This window comes from Stomoxys calcitrans, chromosome 1, assembly GCF_963082655.1.
Source record: "Stomoxys calcitrans chromosome 1, idStoCalc2.1, whole genome shotgun sequence".
NCBI classification, from domain to species: domain Eukaryota; kingdom Metazoa; phylum Arthropoda; class Insecta; order Diptera; family Muscidae; genus Stomoxys; species Stomoxys calcitrans.
In genome coordinates this window covers 50,782,732-50,801,945 of record NC_081552.1, presented here as the reverse complement: position 1 = coordinate 50,801,945, position 19,214 = coordinate 50,782,732, and positions in this window count along the sequence as shown.

Sequence of the window (19,214 nt, the reverse complement as noted above, 5' to 3'; positions counted from 1 at the left end):
ATTTGGAGCTTAAATGAGATTAGAAAACGAATTGAATATCCAATTTTGAGGGCAATGGCAATATGGGGTTCAAATAAATGATTTATAGATATATGAGAATAGAGCACATTGCTGATATATTTTCCGGGCTTGGTGTTTGGGAGACCACCCCAATCCCCAAAACACCCCTAAATCGGGCATATTTACCGACCATGTCAATGTGGAGCTTAAATGAAAGGTATAAAGGGGTAAAGCAAGAATTGATACCCATTTTCGTGACCAATTTTCTGGGAGTCTACTCCTTTCCCAAAATACCCCACAAACAGCAATTTTTTACTGACCATTGCAATATGGGGCTCAAATAAAGGTATTATATATTCTTGATCGTCGTGACATTTTATGTCGATCTAGCCATGTCCGTCCGTCTGTCCGTCCGTCCGTCGGTCTGTCTGTCGAAAGCACGCTAACTTCCGAAGGAGTAAAGCTAGCCGCTTCAAATTTTGCACAAATACTTCTTATTAGTGTAGGTCGGTTGGTATTGTAAATGGGCCATATCGGTCCATGTTTTGATATAGCTGCCATATAAACCGATCTTGGGTCTTGACTTCTTGAGCCTCTAGCGTGCGCAATTCTTATCCGATCAGAATGAAATTTTGCATGACGTGTTTTGTTATTATATCCAACAACTGTGCCAAGTATGGTTCAAATCGGTCCATAACCTGATATAGCTGCCATATAAACCGATCTTGGGTCTTGACTTCTTGAGCCTCTAGAAGGCGCAATTCTTATCCGATTTGAGTGAATTTTTGCACGAAGTATTTCGTTATGATATCCAACAACTGTGCCAAGTATGGTTCAAATCGGTCCATAACCTGGTATAGCTGTCATATAAACAGATCTGGGGATTTGACTTCTTGAGCTTTTAGAGGGCGCAATTCTTATCCGATTTGGCTGAAATTTTGCATGACGTATTTTATTTTTACTTTCAACAACTGTGTCAAATAAGGTTCAAATCGGTTCATAAGCTGATATAGCTGCCATATAAACCGATCTGGGATCTTGACTTCTTGAGCCTCTAGAGATCGCAATTATTATCCGATTTGACTGAAATTTTGTTCGACGGATTCTCTCATGACCATCAACATACGTGTTTATTATGGTCTGAATCGGTCTATAGCCCGATACAGCTCCCATATAAATCGATCTCTCTATTTTACTTCTTGAGCCCACAAAGAGCGCAATTCTTATTCGAATTGGCTGACATTTTACACAGGTCTCCAACATAAATATAATTTAATTGTGGTCCAAACCGGACAATATCTTAATATCGCTCTAATAGCAGAGCAAATCTTTTCTTATATCCTTTTTTTGCCTAAGAAGAGGTGCCGGGAAAAGAACTCGACAAAAGCAATCCATGGTGGAGGGTATATAAGATTCGGCCCGGCCGAACTTAGCACGCTTTTACTTGTTTGAACATATTTTTACGAATCTATAGATTTCCTTTGTCTATGGTGCTACTCGCTTCGAGCGGCTTGGCCCCTATAATATTGATCATCATGTGGTAATTGTCAATAACTGACTTTATGGCTACCTGTTGAATAGTCATCATTTAGTCTTTTTTTTAATCAAATCAAATAGCCATGTTAAACGATTCTCAGTGGTAAAGAACTAATTTGCCGGTCTTTATATTAGGTGCGGTGGCGACAGTTCTTAGTAATGAAACCATGTAAAACTTTTGAACATAAAAGTGTTATCCAGCGAAACGTTGTTTGGGCTTGTCTAGGAAAAGAAGGCTCCTTGTCGATAAGTTAAAAATGGCGGCCACCTTAACGTTAAGGTTTGCAACTACTCCTATAACACTGAATGACATAACATCAGTATGGCAGCGGTGTCCGGTTAGGTTATTGTGATTGATCAACTGTTTTGGGGTGAGGTGGTCCGCTAGATATATGAGCAGAATAAACATCATATTTGCAGTCCACAACCTTATACTTTTAATTAAACCCCATATTGTGATAATTGGTGTATACAACCGTTTTGTGGGGGCGTCTATAGGAGGATTGTGTGCCTCACTCCGTCTTCCATTTGAGCACAAATTTTAATAACGCACTCCACCCAAAAATATCTATCACTTGATCCCCCATTGCTTTAATGGGTCAAATTACCTATTGGAGGCGATTGTAGGAGCTAAAGCACCACCTAGATTTTTGGGCACAAAGCTTAATGTCATATTCGTAATCTGCTATTAAATAACTTTAATTTGAGTCCCTTGCTAGCTAGTCCTAGCTATGATCGATTATATTCAAAAATTTCTGCAAGTTTGTCTTCGATACCAAACAAGAAGGAACGATCCACAAAATTTTTATTGACGAATTAATTTATTATTAAAATTATATTTATATAGACAATAATAAAATTGTTTAAAGGTCACTTTTTAAAAAAATATAACAAAAATTCTGGTCTCGGCAGACGTTTATACTCAAATGACTTGGTCACGTTCCATCACATTTTTAAATGTTTTGTTTGGTACAGTTACATATCTTTTTCATAATGTAGAAAACAAAGTTTTTTGTCAGATGACGGTTTACACCACACAGTCTGCTAAGATGTCCTGTACGGAGTAAAGAGTTAAAATTGTTTGTGCTAGAGAGAGAGAATGAAAAATTGCTGATATATTTGTGGACACGATGAGTGAATTTGTCGTCAATAAAATTCTCAAACTTGCCGGCAAAAATGCCACATTGGTGACAAAATTCAAATAATCTATAAGAAGTCTTTGAAGACAATCTCATGATAGACATTTGGACTGTTGGGTAGCTTTGAAATAGAGTCAGCCGAACGAAGCTACAAGAAGTTCTTTACACTGTGCGTGTGTTCAGTGTTACCTAGCAGTCCAAACGTCTATCATGATAAAGACTTCTTTAAGACAATTTGAATTTTGTCACCAATAAGGCATATCTACTGACGGATTTTACAGAATGTTATTTGACGAATTCACTAACTTATGGGCATGAGATGGAAAACAATTAAGTAATTTATTACTTAAAGTTTTCTTTTTCGAGGTTACTTTTTAGAGCGCACAACAAGCCGATTACTGGCTCAGGTATATGTCCAGATTGGCATGGGGCGGATTAATATCCGCACCCTCTTTTCAACTTTACCTAACCTAACTAACCTAATTTAAAGAGTATCAATTTTCCAACTTTTTAAGGAAACATTCACCTTGGTGAAAAAAAAATCTTCATATTTAGGATTTTTATTTCTAATCGTAAGTTAATAAATCCTTAACTTTGGGTCTTTTTATTTAAGGCAAAAATCTAAAATGAAGGTCAAAATATCGTTAAAGTTTAGGAAATTTACCTCGGGACAAGACAACAGTGAACCGTGGTTAAGAACGCAAAATAAATGACCAGTTTTTGCAAATAGTAAAACTTATTTCATATTTTATATTCTTTTTAGTTCCTTATAAAACTTATCTCAATTCAAAGAATTCAGTATTTCATTAAATTCTAATAAAAACAACTTAAATTTAACACAATTAAAAACGATTCTCGGCAAATTGTAGTCGCACTTTTGCGATAGATTACATATTTAGGCAAAAAATCGACGCAAAAAATGTACATTTCGAAATGTCGCATAAAAGTTTTTGGACTCTAAAAAGGTCGAAAATTCCGACTCTAGTGGCACAACGATAACACTGCGTGTGCTTCTGCTCGTTTTTCCTATGCGCACAGGCACAGTATTTTATGTACGGATGTGTATGCTGCCCATCTATGCTTTACAGGATTTAAGTTTTAAAATATCCTATTAACTTGATACCTTCGTACACATAAAAAATTAAAAAAATTCACTGAAATCGGACCTATAAACGAATTTGTATTATTGATTAACAATTTTGTAATTTGGATTTATGACAAGCTCAAAAATGCAATTAAAACAGTTATTAACTCAATAAACCAATTTATTTGAAAATTGTCTCTTCCCTCTAATAACTTTTAATAAAAGAAAATAATTGCTATTTACAATATTATATTGGATGTCTTCTGTATGAAGTATAATGAACAAAATAATTTATTTATAAATTAAAGTGAATCCAAATAAATACAAATCTTAGCATTTTGCGCACAATACCACGATATCTAGATCCACATGAAGAAATACTGCATTTGTTATCATCCGTCATCAGCGTCGTTTTCCAAGCCAATAAAGTCTCTATAGGAATAATAACATATTAAAATAAAATAATATTTATTATTTAGACCTTCTTCCATGTCCCCAAATTAGTTTCGTTTGGAATGTACTTATTTCATTTGTTCACATCCTAATTTTTTCTGCTTTACACTTTTCTAGCATAACACTTTTTAAAATAAATTGTTTTTACTTAACAATTATTATTTAAAAAATTATTTTATTTTATTGAGAGATAAATAAAAACCACATTTTCATTTTTTCTTGATATTTTTTGTATACCCACGCCAACATGTGTCTGTCTATGATCGAAACTAGACATATTTTGGATCATTCGCACTTCTTCGCATTACATATGTGTGAAAGAGGACACAAAAGAATACAGAAATAGATACTCACGATTTGTATTATTATATAAAAATTTAATTCGTACTATTAAAAATGTGTTCAACGTATGCCTTTCCTTACCAATCACTTGTCATGTAAAAAATCGGACTTCAATGTCAAAAATAATTAAAGCAATTAACACCTTGTTTGAAAATTTTTTTATAAGTCAATACCCTGTTTAATCGGTCAAATTTAGGTCTATATCTTTTCTGTGACCAGTGTTAAGGTAAAATTGGTGTTTTCAATTGCACTTTATAGTATTATCCTCATGCTCGATAGCCAGGAAAATATTCAACCTTTACAAAATTATTGCCTTCTGTTGATGCTATTACTGTTTATCCTAGCATTACTTGGCCACCCTTCCCTTCCTTCTCTATGTCTTTGCGTTTCCATATCCTTTGTGTATCAATAACGAACTCATCATCAGCAGCACACTTTGACCAAGGCATTATTTACGCTTCTTTAATTAATATTCCTTTCTGTGGAATTTGCCATCATGCCAAACCATGTGGAAGGATATCAAAATTCAAGAGAAGACTCAGAAACAGTCATCACGGCTTTCTCTGAGAAAAGGAGCTGAGTGAGAGTAAAATCTTAAATGGTTGGTATTATTGTAGTATCAATTAATTGAAGCGTATAAAATTCAGCTGTTTAAACATTTCAATGATGTAATGAAGGGCTTTGATTTCTTCCTCCATGTACTGATTATCAGGCCATTGTTAAAGCAATTTGGTACACCTAGAAAACAAGATGATACAATTTGTAGTTTTTCAAAATTCCTAGAAGCTAAATATATGAAATATTTTTTTGATCTATTGCTGTGGCAATCTTGTAAGCCTTTGTAACGGCTGCTAGGCAGAAGTTCAACCCACTGGTCATTCAGTGGCTCAAAACTATTATTGAATATAAAATTCTATATTTCACGCTTGTTTTTGTTTTATGGTGTCAGATTTTAAAAATCCCCTCTGTTTTTGGCTAGCAATTTGGCGATTTTTTTTTCTATTGTACACAAAGTACATTTTTATCCATATCATATGCCTGTGGTGTATTGTTGAGAATGCATGACATGGGCAGTTCGCACTTTGGTCTCATCCCGCTACATGCCATTTTGTCATAGTGCTAATATGTTAAACAAAAGGTAACATTCCGAAAACAAAGAGCTATGGGAAAGGACTACAATATTCAATAGAAATGCATTCCTGCTAGCAAATGAAGCCACTTTTCTTTTATAAAAATACGAAAATCATCTTGAAAGGCTAATGATTTGTAAACGACGTCTCAAAACCCTCTACCATAGGATGGGGGTGTACCAACTTTGTCATTCCCTTTGTACCTCATCGAAATCTTGATCAGAGATCAAACAAAGTATATATATTCTTGATTGTCTTGAATTTCTAAGCTGTTCGTCCGTCTGTCAGTCGAAAGCACGCAAACTTTCGAACGAGTAAAAGTACACTCATAGAAAAAAGTTTGCTGAAAATAGCAAATACTGTTTGCTGAAAATAGCAAACACTGTCTGCTGAAAATAGCAAACACAGTCTGCTGAATATAAATAGTTCATTTTGCTGCTATTGTAGCAGTACTTCTACTATTACAGCAGTAGTATTGCAATTTCAGAGCAGCAGGCTTACTGCTGAAAATTCTGTTGTTTTCTGAAAATGACTGTTGCTTAATTATGAAGTTGATGTTAGAGGAACAGATATAACACATATGTAAATGTGTGTCTCAGTGATGTTTATAATCACAACTGAATGTATACTTTCCATAACCTTTTTATACCCTCCACCATAAGATGGGGGGTATACTAATTTCGTCATTCTGATTGTAACTACTCGAAATATTCGTCTGAGACCCCATAAAGTATATATATTCTTGATCGTCGCGACATTTTATGTCGATCTAGCCATGTCCGTCCGTCTGTCCGTCCGTCCGTCCGTCTGTCTGTCGAAAGCACGCTAACTTCCGAAGGAGTAAAGCTAGCCGCTTGAAATTTTGCACATATACTTCTTATTAGTGTAGGTCGGTTGGTATTGTAAATGGGCCATATCGGTCCATGTTTTGATATAGCTGCCATATAAACCGATCTTGGGTCTTGACTTCTTGAGCCTCTAGAGTGCGCAATTCTTATCCGATTGGAATGAAATTTGGCACGACGTATTTCGTTATTATATCCAACAACTGTGCCAAGTATGGTTCAAATCGGTCCATAAACTGATATAGCCGCAATATAAACAGATCTTGGGTCTTGACTTCTTGAGCCTCTAGAGTGCGCAATTCTTATCCGATTGGAATGAAATTTTGTACGACGGATTCTCTCATGGCCATTAACATACGTGTTTATTATGTTCTGAATCGGTCTATATCCCGATATAGCTCCCATATAAATCGATCTCTCTATTTTACTTCTTGAGCCCACAAAGAGCTCAATTCTTATTCGAATTGGCTGACATTTTACACAGGTCTCCAACATATAATTTAATTGTGGTCCAAACCGGACCATATCTTAATATCGCTCTAATAGCAGAGCAAATCGTTTCTTATATCCTTTTTTTTGCCTAAGAAGAGATGCCGGGAAAAGAACTGGACAAATTCGATCCATGGTGGAGGGTATATAAGGTTCGGCCCGGCCGAACTTAGCACGCTTTTACTTGTTTCCTTACATTTAGATACAAAAGGACATGCCAGTCATGTGCACATTAGTAGACCAATAATTTCGAAATATTTCGAAATGTATACCAATGGATAGATCAGGTAGATTCATTCATACGCATACAATTTTTTTCAGCAGATTTTGTTTGTTGAAATAGCAGTAAGAAATGTTTGCTAATACAGCAGCCCTATATTTGCTGAAACAACAGTAATGTCTGCTTTCTCATTTTCAACAGACAAAAAACAAAAATTTTTGCTGTTTTGAATAACAAATTTTTTTGAGTGTAGGCGCTTTATATGTAGCACAAATACTTCTTACTGGCTGGTACGTGTGCTTCACTATACCCTAAATTTGATTTTAAAAATTGGAAAATGCAAATTTACCCATGACTCCATTAAACTCAATGATGAGCGGTCTCCTTTTTTAACCGAGTCCGAACGGCGTGCCGCAATGCGACACCTCGAGTTTTATTAAAAATGCATTTACTTTCTTTTAAAAAATCCGCAATTACTTTTTGGGCAACCCAATATATACTTTATGCGGTCTTAGACGCATATTTCGAGGTGTTACAAACAGAATGACAAAATTAGTACACCCCCATCCTATGGTGGAGGTTATAAAAATGCCGGCAGAGTACAAAAGGCTACGTAAAGCACCACATCTTTAGAACAAAGAGAGAAACATACACACGCAAAATATAGAGCGGGAAAGCTGACGTATGCGGGTGTATGATAATAGTTGCGAGACTTAGAAAGTAGATTAGGGTGACCAAGTAGGAAAATGGTTTGGCATTAACAACGCGTTCAACCGCTATCCTAATTTCGACAGACGGACGGACGGACTTTGCTAGATCGACTCAGAACGTCGAGACGATCAAGAATATATAAACTTTATGCGGTCTTAGACGATTATTTCGAGGTGTTAAAAATGGATAGATTAGTATACCCCCTTCCTATGGTGGTGGGTATAAAATTAAATATACTATTTACAACTTGGATTTTGGTTGTTGTAGCCGCATGTCTATGTGTGGAGGTGGCGATTCTCATCTAGCTCCTATAGGTGTGCATGCTCGTTCCGGTCCAAAGGACCGATCGCCGCGTAAATATTATGGCCATTGGTTATTTAAAGGCCTCTCACTGAGACTCTCCGCTCCATACCGCAGTTAGGAGCATTCCACTATCCTCAACCTGTGGACGCACCCGGAAGCTCGCAGCTAAGCTTCTCGTGATAACAATGGACGCCACATAGATCGGAGCTCAAAGTTCCAGTCTGTGTGGTGCTCATAGTTATCCCGTGCATAGATTTTGCTCCCCACATTCTGTGACCATTTCATCAAAATCAATTCAGCCGCTTTTGAGTTTTTATGTGACTTACCAACACACAAACTATAATAGAGAAATAATAAAAAAACAAACAAGAAAAGGGTGATTTTTTAAGAGCTACAGGAAAGTTTTCCAAAGAAAACGCATAAAATTCAGAAAAATTCATGAAATCTTTATTTGAATCGACCATCCCACAAAACCCATGTCAGCAACCCGCCCCCGGAAAACTATTGATGAGAAACAAAGGAATAGTAAAAACGGATCCTCCCAACGTTGACGACCCACGCAAACGAAAAAGGACAATAATTTGCGGATCTGCCCTTGGAATGTCCGCACTCTTTATACAGAAGGTGCAGTATACGTGCTGGCGGATGTATTAGAGAAGTACAAGGCCAAGGCAGATATTACAACCTTACAGGAAATGCAATGGACTGGGAATGGCGTCACTACAAAACCAAACGGTGACGAACTATACTATAGCTGCCATAGCACGAGGCATGAATTTGGTTGTGGATTTGTGGTTAGTCGGAGACTGAAACACCTTGTCTCCAGCTTTACTCCGGTGGATGAGGGGCTAGCCACAATCCGCTTAAAAGCCAAAATCTTCAACATCAGCCTAATTTGTGACCATGCCCCGACGGAAGACAAAGACGAGCAGACCAAGGATATGTTCCGAACATGACCGCTGCCCCGCCCATGATATTAAAATCGTTCTAGGAGATTTCAATGCGAAAATAGGGAAGGAAGACATCTTTGGTCCAACAGTCGGAAAGTTTAGCCTCCACGAGATAACGTCCAGTAATGGATTGAGGCTGATAGATTTCGCCGCGACAAAAAACATGGTAGTTAGTAGCACCAGATTTCAACATAAAAATATTCACAAAGCCACATGGCTGTACCCGATCAAAACACGAGAAACCAAATTGATCACATTGTATTAGATGGAAGGCATTCATCCAGCGTGTTAGATGTATTTTGTTAGATGGAAGGCATTAATCCAGCGTGTTAGATGTACAATCGATCCGTGGAGCGAATATGGATTCGGATCATTACCTTGTTGCAGCAAAGGTTCACACCCGTTTGAACATGGCGAGGAAAGTACGATCTGACACTGCACGGAAGCTGGACATTGAAAAGCTGCAGACACAATAGATGGCAACGGCATACTCTACTCGACTGACACAACTGCTTGATGAAAGCAAGTTCACACGTGAGTATGGGCAAATTGATATGTACAGGAGTCAGAATCAAGTCCGGAAATTCTACCAAAGAATTAAACATCAAACCGATGGCTTTGGTGCAGGCACATCCTCCTGCAGAGACAAAGAAGGAAATCTGGTAACTGACACAGATATCGTGCTGAGGATATGGAAAGAACATTTTACTGAACTGCTAGTGTCCGACGTTGGCGACGAAGAGGATACCGCAGAACCAATCAATGATAATGGTACAGAATATTTACCTTCTTGTCAGAATGAGGTCCAATTAGTAGTAGTGACCCGACTAAAGAACAACAAGGCAGCAGGAGTCGACGGGTTACTCGCTGAACTATTTAAGACCGGAGGCGACACGCTGATAAGGCGTATGCATCAGCTTATCTGCGCAATCTAGCTAAAAGAACGCATACCCGATGATTGGAACCTCAGTGTACTATGTCCCGTACACAAGAAAGGAGACAAGAATCGAAAGAGAGTCAGTGAAAATGGGTATGACAGTAAAGTTGGGAACCACAACTTTGAGATAGTCAGTAAGTTTATCTATCTCGGCACCGCCGTAACCGCAACGAATGACACTAGTTTTGAGATTAAGCGAAGAATAATACTGGCAAACAGATGCTACTTTGGACTTACTTAGTACAGTTTAAGTATATATATTTTTGATCGTCGTGACATTTAATGTCGATTTAGCCATGTACGTCCGTCCGTCTGTCGAAAGCACGCTAACTTTCGAAGGAGTAAAGGTAGCCGCTTAAAATTTTGAACAAATACTTTTTATTAGTGTAGGTAAGTTGGTATTGTAAATGGGCCAAATCGGTCCATGTTTTGATATAGCTGCCATATAAACCGATCTTGGGTCTTGACTTCTTGAGCTTCTAGAAGGCGCAATTCTTATCCGATTTAACTGAATTTTTGCACGTAGTGTTCTGGTATCACTTTCAACAAATGTGCATAGTATGATTCAAATCGGTTCATAATCTGGTATAGCTGTCATATAAACCGATCTTGGATCTTGGCTTCTTGAGCCAATAGAGCGCGAAATTCTCATCCGATTTGGCTGAAATTTCGCATGAGGTGTTTTGCTATGACTGCCAATAACTGTGGTAAGTGTAGCGTAAATCGGTATAGAACCTGATATAGCTGCCATATAAACAGATCTTGGATTCTGACTTCTTGAACCTCTAGAGGGCGCAATTCTCATCCGATTTGGCTGAAATTTTGTACAACGGCATGACCTTCAACATACGTGTCTAATATGGTCTGAATCGATCAATAGCTTGATACTGCTCCCATATAAACCTATCTCCCGATTTTGCTTCTTGAGCCCCTACAAGGCGCAATTCTTATCCGAATGAACTGAAATATTACACAATGACTTCTACAATGTTCAGCATTCATTTATCGAATCGGACTATAATTTGATATAGCTCCAATAGCATAACAGTTCTTATTCAATATTCTATATTTGTCTAAAAAGAGATACCGCGCATAGAACTCGACAAATGCGATCAATGGTGGAGGGTACATAAGATTCGGCCCGGCCGAACTTAGCACGCTCTTACTTGTTAATCATGTGATTATTGTATGAGTGACAAACAACGTGTTTATAAAGCACCTAAATTTATTTAAAAATACATTTTAAGCTAAAACTTGTAATTGAATTAAATTTATTCAATTATAATGAATTTGAGGAATTCGTAAACCATTTTGAACAATTATTTATTAAAATTGAGGTATATATTGGATTGCCCAAAAAGTAACTGCGGATTTTTTAAAAGAAAGTAAATGCATTTTTAATAAAACTTGGAATGAACTTTAATCAAATATACTTTTTTACACTTTTTTTCTAAAGCAAGCTAAAAGTAACAGCTGATAACCGACAGAAGAAAGAATGCAATTACAGAGTCACAAGCCGTTGAAAAAATTTGTCAACGCCGACTATATGAAAAATCCGCAATTACTTTTTGGGCAACCCAATAGGTTTATTCGAAGCGTTGAACTCAACATAATAACATGTTTATATTGGGTAAGTAAAAACGTTGTTTGCTATAGGATTATTTAACTTGTTGAGAAGAAACTTGGTTAAGTTAAATTACTTCCCAAACCCAACACACACAGAAGGTATTCTATGGTCTCTTCTTCTTCGATGTCCTCTCAGCTTCTGCAAAAGTCGTTACTGGCAACCTTCAGTCTGTCAGCATGTTTTCCGATTAGACGGTGCCCTGTCATGACGGACACAATGACTGAGAGGTCTGTTCTAGCCAGTGACAGCAAAGCGGTAGATTTCTTCAAGTCCCGATTAGGCCACATAGTTTTAAAATGCTCACAGCCCCCTCATTCGTTGTCCTTCGGGCCTGGTCCTGAAAACATAGCTTACATGTCGCTAGATGCAAACCCACAAATTCCAGTTTCCCTGGAATGTGTAAGGTAGTTCCTAATCTCGCAAGCTCGACCGCTTTACAATTCCCTGGGATATCTTTATGGCCCGGCACCAAGAACAGGTGAATTTTAAAGTGTTCCGCCATCTCGTTGAGAGATCCGCGTAGTCGCCACATGACCATAACGAAAGCTCCCTTAGCCTCACGGCAGTGATCACAGCAATTTGTCTAGCCACAATGTCCAGAGGCATTAGATGTAGCATTAAATTCAGTCCATCAGATGGTGTCATCCTCAGTGCGGCTGTGATGCACAAACAAACCATCCTTTGGATCCTGTTGACTATTAAACAGTAGGTGGACTTTTGAAGTGCCGTCCACCAGACCACAACACCATAAAGCATTATAGGTCTGACAACTGCAGTACATACCCAGTGCATGATGCTCTGTCTAACCCCCCAACATTTGCCAATGGCTCTCTTGCTGGTGTATAGGGCAAGAGTTGCATTTCTTGACCTTTCCAAAATGTTGGATTTGAAGTTCAATTTCCTGTCCAGCAAAACACCCAGGTATTTTGCGCTTTCTGTAAATGGAACATTCTCCCCTCCCAAGGAGACAGTTGCCACTGTAGGTAACTTGTATCTCCTGCTGAACTACTTCTGTCTTGCACGGATTTACACCTAGACCACTTTCGGTAGCCCACTTAACTGTTGCACTTAGAGCTTCCTGAATTATATCTCTTAAGGCCAAAGCAGAATGAGCGTGTTGAGCTTTGATTTTGAGCGTTGCGTTGCAAAAATGCAGCTCTATACCCAAATCCCACAAAATCAATGCGGAAAAGTTCAAAAATTGTTCATCTTTGACGCTTGAAAGCGAGCATTAGTCTGTACTTAAACACGTATTTAGTGTTTTTAGTTGCCAAACATAAAAGTTGTTTAATTTTAGCGAGTTGATTTGTTGACATTTATTGTATTTTTCAACGCGACGCTCCTCAATGCGCTATTCTGTTTAGGCCTTTAGAGTACTGGGAAACGTTCCCCTAACCGCAATTGCTACGTCATCAGCATACGCGATTATTTTTACACCTTCTTCTTTCAGAGACAATAATATATTGTTAAAGGCTATATTCCAAAGTAGAGGAGACAGTACACCTCCTTGAGGTGTTCCTCTGCTGACCTGTCTTTTTAGATTCACAGATCTCAAGCCTGCCGTAATGCATCTTTTGGTAAGTAAGTTATTAATAAACTTTCTTACGGTAGAGTTGATGCCTAAAAACTCCAACTCCTTCGTGATTGACGTCGGTTTTACATTATTGAAAGCACCTTCAATGTCAAGAAATGCTACCTTTGTATATTCCTTGACAGCGATAGTACCCTCTATGTAGGCGACTAGGTCGTGAACGGTTGTTTCAGTGGACTTGCCTTTACCATATGCATGATGCTTTCGAGACAGGCGATCTCCAGGAATCTTTGCTCTAAGATATGTTTCTATCAGAGGTACTCAAGAGTCTTCAGTATTAAGGATGACAGAGTAATAGGATGAAAATCTTTCACATTCGTGTGGTAAGGTTTTCCTGTTTTCGGAATGAATATGACCTTTGTATTTCTCCATCCCACAAGTATATATGACATGTTGATACAAGCAGAGTATATCTCCCTAAGCCAAGGAGACTGGTTCCTTGTAATTCAAACAAAATTATCCTTGGAATATTTATTTTCGACAATTAAAGAGCTTTAAGTGAAATACCATGCTACGAAAATAACATATGTATATCGCAAAAGCATAACAATATAAATGCCTTTATCTGAATCCCATATGATCTTTACTGGTCTATGAATTCGCTCGCAGGGTTTAGGGTCATTAACGTTTGGGTGTTAGATATACTCCATTATTAAAAGTCTTTATTTCAGCTCGATATTGTCATGATATCCGTCTTAGGGGTGTTTTCTAGGGTGAGGTGATCCCTTAGACTCTTGGCCCAGAAAAAAATATCTGCATCGTTCTCTTCTCTCAAACACCATTTATTTAAACCCCATATTGCCGTTGGTTTAAGGGGAGTTTATAGGATGAGGCGTCTTCAAATATTTTATTTAGGGAAGGGGTAGACCCTCAATACCTTTCATTTGAGCCCCACATTGAAGTGGTTGGCAAATATGCCCGATTTAGGGGTGTTCTGGGGAGTGGGGTGGTCAGCCAAACATAGAACACCCACGATAGCACTATCGATGCTGAATATCGATTGATATTTTACGAATGGATACTATCGCAAAAGTCAATTTTTTTGCAAAACTAAACCAAAATAAGGAATCCGACACAGAATGTATCCTTTAAGATACATTGCGCCGATAGAGGGCGCAATTTTCATCCGGTTAGACTAACATTTTGTATCGTATAACGATAGTATCGATAATATCGATATTTATTATTATAACTATCGAAAATATCGAATGTTGCGATTATCGGTAGTTTGCCAGATCTACTCCTATCACATTCCTATTTGGTTTCATTTCTGGTATTGTATCCCCACCTATGAGCCAGTGCCTGTTAGCAGCTAAAGCCGGGCAATGACATAGGAAATGCTCCAACGTCTCATTGTCGTTCCCACATGCCCTACACATGTTATCACTTGCCAATTTGGCATACCGAAATCTATACTGACCTCCTGCTTACTTCCTTTCAGTAATAGCCTTCGTTACATAAGTAGCACTTCAAGCCTCCAGTTTGCATCATTGCTTCCTTGATATACTTGGTTTCACCATATTTTCTCTATAAATGTTTATACTGAAATTGAAGAGATATCAATCGATCTAGACTCCTCTTTGAAATTTTAAGTTATCATGCCGATAATACGAACGGATTCTAAAATCTTTCAGAGAAAATGGCATGCGTTAACATTTTCTTTGGGAAACGGAACTTAAAGATTAAATTTCGTATTTCTCTCCAACGAAGGCTACATCCTATTTAAGAGCTAACGATAGTTATTGCATTTAAAATTAAAAAATGGCTTTCCATAATTATATGTTTCCCAAGAATGTTTGCAATTTTCTGAAACCAACAACCGGCAACAGCCGGTTTCTTAGGAAATAATCCTCCTGAATTTCCACTCTCTTTCTTCCGATCCCATAGAAAGAGGATCATTTTAATCTTTTTTTTCATCTTCAAGCAACACTGACACTGGAATTCTTCTCCATATCATTTCAAACAAAAAACAGCAAAGTCTGATAAATCTCTCTCTTAAGGTATTTATTCGACAGAATTGTTCTGAACAAAAAGGCCCAAAACGACCATTCTCGCTCCATTGTTGGCAAATTAAGACCATAGCCTTTGATAAATGAATGGAATATGAGTAGGAGAGCCCAACAAATGGCCGGTCACTTTTGTTTCTTTTCTTTTTGTTTTGTCTTGACCACAAAAGGCAAATGATGGCATGGCTTTTTTCGGCTATCTGATGGTCTACTAGCAACGAGGCCTTGGAGGGTGAGCATGCGCAAAAACAGATGTCATGTTTTGATGTTACAAGGAGCATTGAGCATTGTTTTTATACCCTCCACCATAAGATGGGGGGTATACTAATTTCGTCATTCTGTTTGTAACTACTCGAAATATTCGTCTGATACCCCATAAAGTACATATATTCTTGATCGTCGTGACATTTTATGTCGATCTAGCCATGTCCGTCCGTCCGTCTGTCCGTCCGTCCGTCCTTCCGTCCGTCTGTCTGTCGAAAGCACGCTAACTTCCGAAGGAGTAAAGCTAGCCGCTTGAAATTTTGCACAAATACATCTTATTGGTGTAGGTCGGTTGGTATTGTAAATGGGCCATATCGGTCCATGTTTTGATATAGTTGCCATATAAACCGATCTTGGGTCTTGACTTCTTGAGCCTCTAGAGTGCGCAATAATTATTCGATTGAAATGAAATTTTGCACGACGTGTTTTGTTACGATATGCAACAACTGTGCAAAGTATAGTTCAAATCGGTCCATAACCTGATATACCTGCCATATAAACCGATCTTGGGTCTTGACTTCTTGAGCCTCTAGCGTGCGCAATTTTTATCCGATTGAAATGAAATTTTGCACGACGTGTTTTGTTATGATATCCAACAACTGTGCCAAGTATGGTTTAAATCGGTCCATAACCTGATATAGCTGCCATATAAACCGATCTTGGGTCTTGACTTCTTGAGCCTCTAGAGTGCGCAATTCTTATGTGAATGGAATGGAATTTCGCACGACGTGTTTTGTTATGATATCCAACAACTGTGCCAAGTATGGTTCAAATCGGTCCATAACGTGCTAAGTTCAACCGAGCCGAATCTTACATACCCTCCACCATGGATCGCATTTGTCAAGTTCTTTGCCCGATATCCCTTCATAGGAAAACAAATGATAATGGATAAGAATTGCTAAGCTATTGAAGCTATACCAAGTTATAAACTGATTGGGGCTATAATTAGTTTGGCTGTTGGAGACCAAAGTGTAAGTCATTGTGCAAAATTTCAGCTCAAATCGGATAAGAATTGCGTCCCCAATAGGCTCAAGAAGTAAAATCGGGAGATCGATTTATATGGGAGCTATATCAGGTTATGAACCGATTTCGATCATACTTGGCACAGTTGTTGGAAGTCACTTCGTGCAAACCACCCAAATCGGACAATAATTGCGCCTTCCAGCGGCTCAAGAAATCAAGATCCGAGATGGGTATTTATGACAGCAATATCAGTTTATAAATCGATTTGGACCATGCTTGGCACAATTGTTGAAAGTTGAAACAAAACACTTCATGCAAAATGTCAGCAAAATCGGATAATAATTGCGCCCTCTAGCGGCACAAGAAGTTAAGATCCTAGATCGGTTTATATGGCAGCTATATCAGATTATGAACCGATTTCGACCACAGTTGTTGGAAATCATAATAAAACACCTCATCCAAAATTTCAGCCAAATCGGATAAAAAAATGCGCCCTCTAATGGATCGAAATGTGGGTCTAAGACCCCATTGTGCATATATATTCTCGATCGCCATGTCCGTCCAACTGTCTGTCTGTCAGTCTGTTTTTGAAAGCACACAAACTTTCGAAGAAGCAAAGCTAGGAGCTTGAAATTTTGCACAAATACATTCTATTCAATATAGGTCCATGTTTTAATATAGCTGCCATATAAGCCGATGTTGGATATTGACTTCTTGAGCCTCTAGACGGCGCAATTCTTATCCAATTTGGCTAAAATTAAGCATAAAACGAAGCATTGTTTCAACTTTTAATGACTGCCAAGTATGGTCTAAATCGGTTCATAACCTGATATAGCTCCCATATAAATTGATCTCACGATTATACTTTTTAAGCCTATAGAGGGCGCAATTCGTATCCGACACCACCCAAACCAAGTATGGTCCGAATCGGGTCATATGGCTCCAGTAGTATGGACATTTTTATTATACTCACCACCCGCCAGCGTAGGATGGGGGTATACTTATCTAGTCATTCCGTTTGTAACACCTCGAAATATAAGTCTATTCCCCATAAAGTATATATATTCTTGATCATCTCGACGTTCTGAGTCGACCTAGCCATGTCCGTCCGTCTGTCAAAATCACGATGGCGGTCGAACGCGTAAAGCTAGCCGCTTGAAATTTTGCACAGATATTTAATATTGATGTATTTCGTTGGGGACTGCAAATGGGCCATATCGGTTCAGATTTGGATGTAGCTCCCATATTAACCGATCTCCTAATTTGACTTCTTGAGCCCTTACAAGCCGCAATTTCTGTCCGATTTGGCTTTTACATGTAGTTTACCGCTATGGGTTCCAAGAACTGTGCCAAGTTCAGTCTAAATCGTTCTATAGCCTGGTATAGCTCCCATATTAACCGGTCCCTCGATTATCTTTGTTCGGTTCCTAGAAGCTCAAATTTTTGCTGGTTTGACATAAGTTTAGTATGTAGTATAAAATTATGCCCTTCCCCTAAATTAATTTTGTATAAATTTTTAGCAGAATCCATGGTGGTGGATTTCCAAGATTCGGACCCGCCGAACTTAACACGGCTTTACTTCTTCATTATTCTTTCATTTGCCTATAAAGAGATACTGTGCAAAGAACCTGATAAATGCGGTCCATGGTGGAGGATATATAAGATTCGGTCCGACCAAACTTGGCACGCTTTTACTTGTTTGATCTATTTGCCACGCTAGAGGGGGTTGGTGAAGTGCAATTTTCACAATCTCGTACACATAAAGGGTGATATTTTAGCTTTTATCTTTTTTGCAACACTGGTTTAAACAGCTCGCGTTCATTTCGTGTTTTGTTTCTCTGTCGAACATCTTCAGTTTGGTCTATAATTGAATAATGAATCGTCTTACAAACGAACAACACTTGCAAATAGTTGAATTGGATTGTCAAAAGGCGTGCTCTGTTAAGAAAGTTCATCGCGCGGTTCTTTTATTGAGCGACGAAACTCTTTTTGACTCATTGGGTACGTAAATAAGCAGAATTGTCGATTTTGTAGTGAAGATCAGCCAGAAGCATTGCAAGAGCTACCAATGCATCCGGGAAAAGTCAAAGTTTGGTGCGGTTTATGGGCTGGTGGCATCATTGGACCGTACTTCTTCAAAGATGATGGAATCGTAACGTAACTGTAAATGGTGAGCGCTACCGTGAGATGATATCCAACTTTTTGTTCCCCAAAATGCAAGAGCTTGACTTGCATAACATTTGGTTTCAATAAGACGGGGCGACATGCCTCACAGCACACGTAACAATGGACTTATTGAGAGGCGAGTTCGGTGAACATTTCATTTCACGTTCGGGACTGGTCAATTGGCCGCCTAGATCGTGCGATTTATCTTATTTTTTGTGTGGAAGACAACATTGAACCATTTATTCGTGAGATACCGGCCGAAGTGTTGGAAAGAATATGCCACAATTAGACCAAGCGGATGGACTATTTGAGGCGCAGCTACGGTCAACATTTGCATGAAATAATCTTCAAAAATTAAATTTATATGGACCGTACTGTCGCTTCAAATAAAGATTTCATGCATTTTCTGAATTCAATTTTTTTTTTTTGTGAAAACTTATAGCTTATAGCTTTCTAAA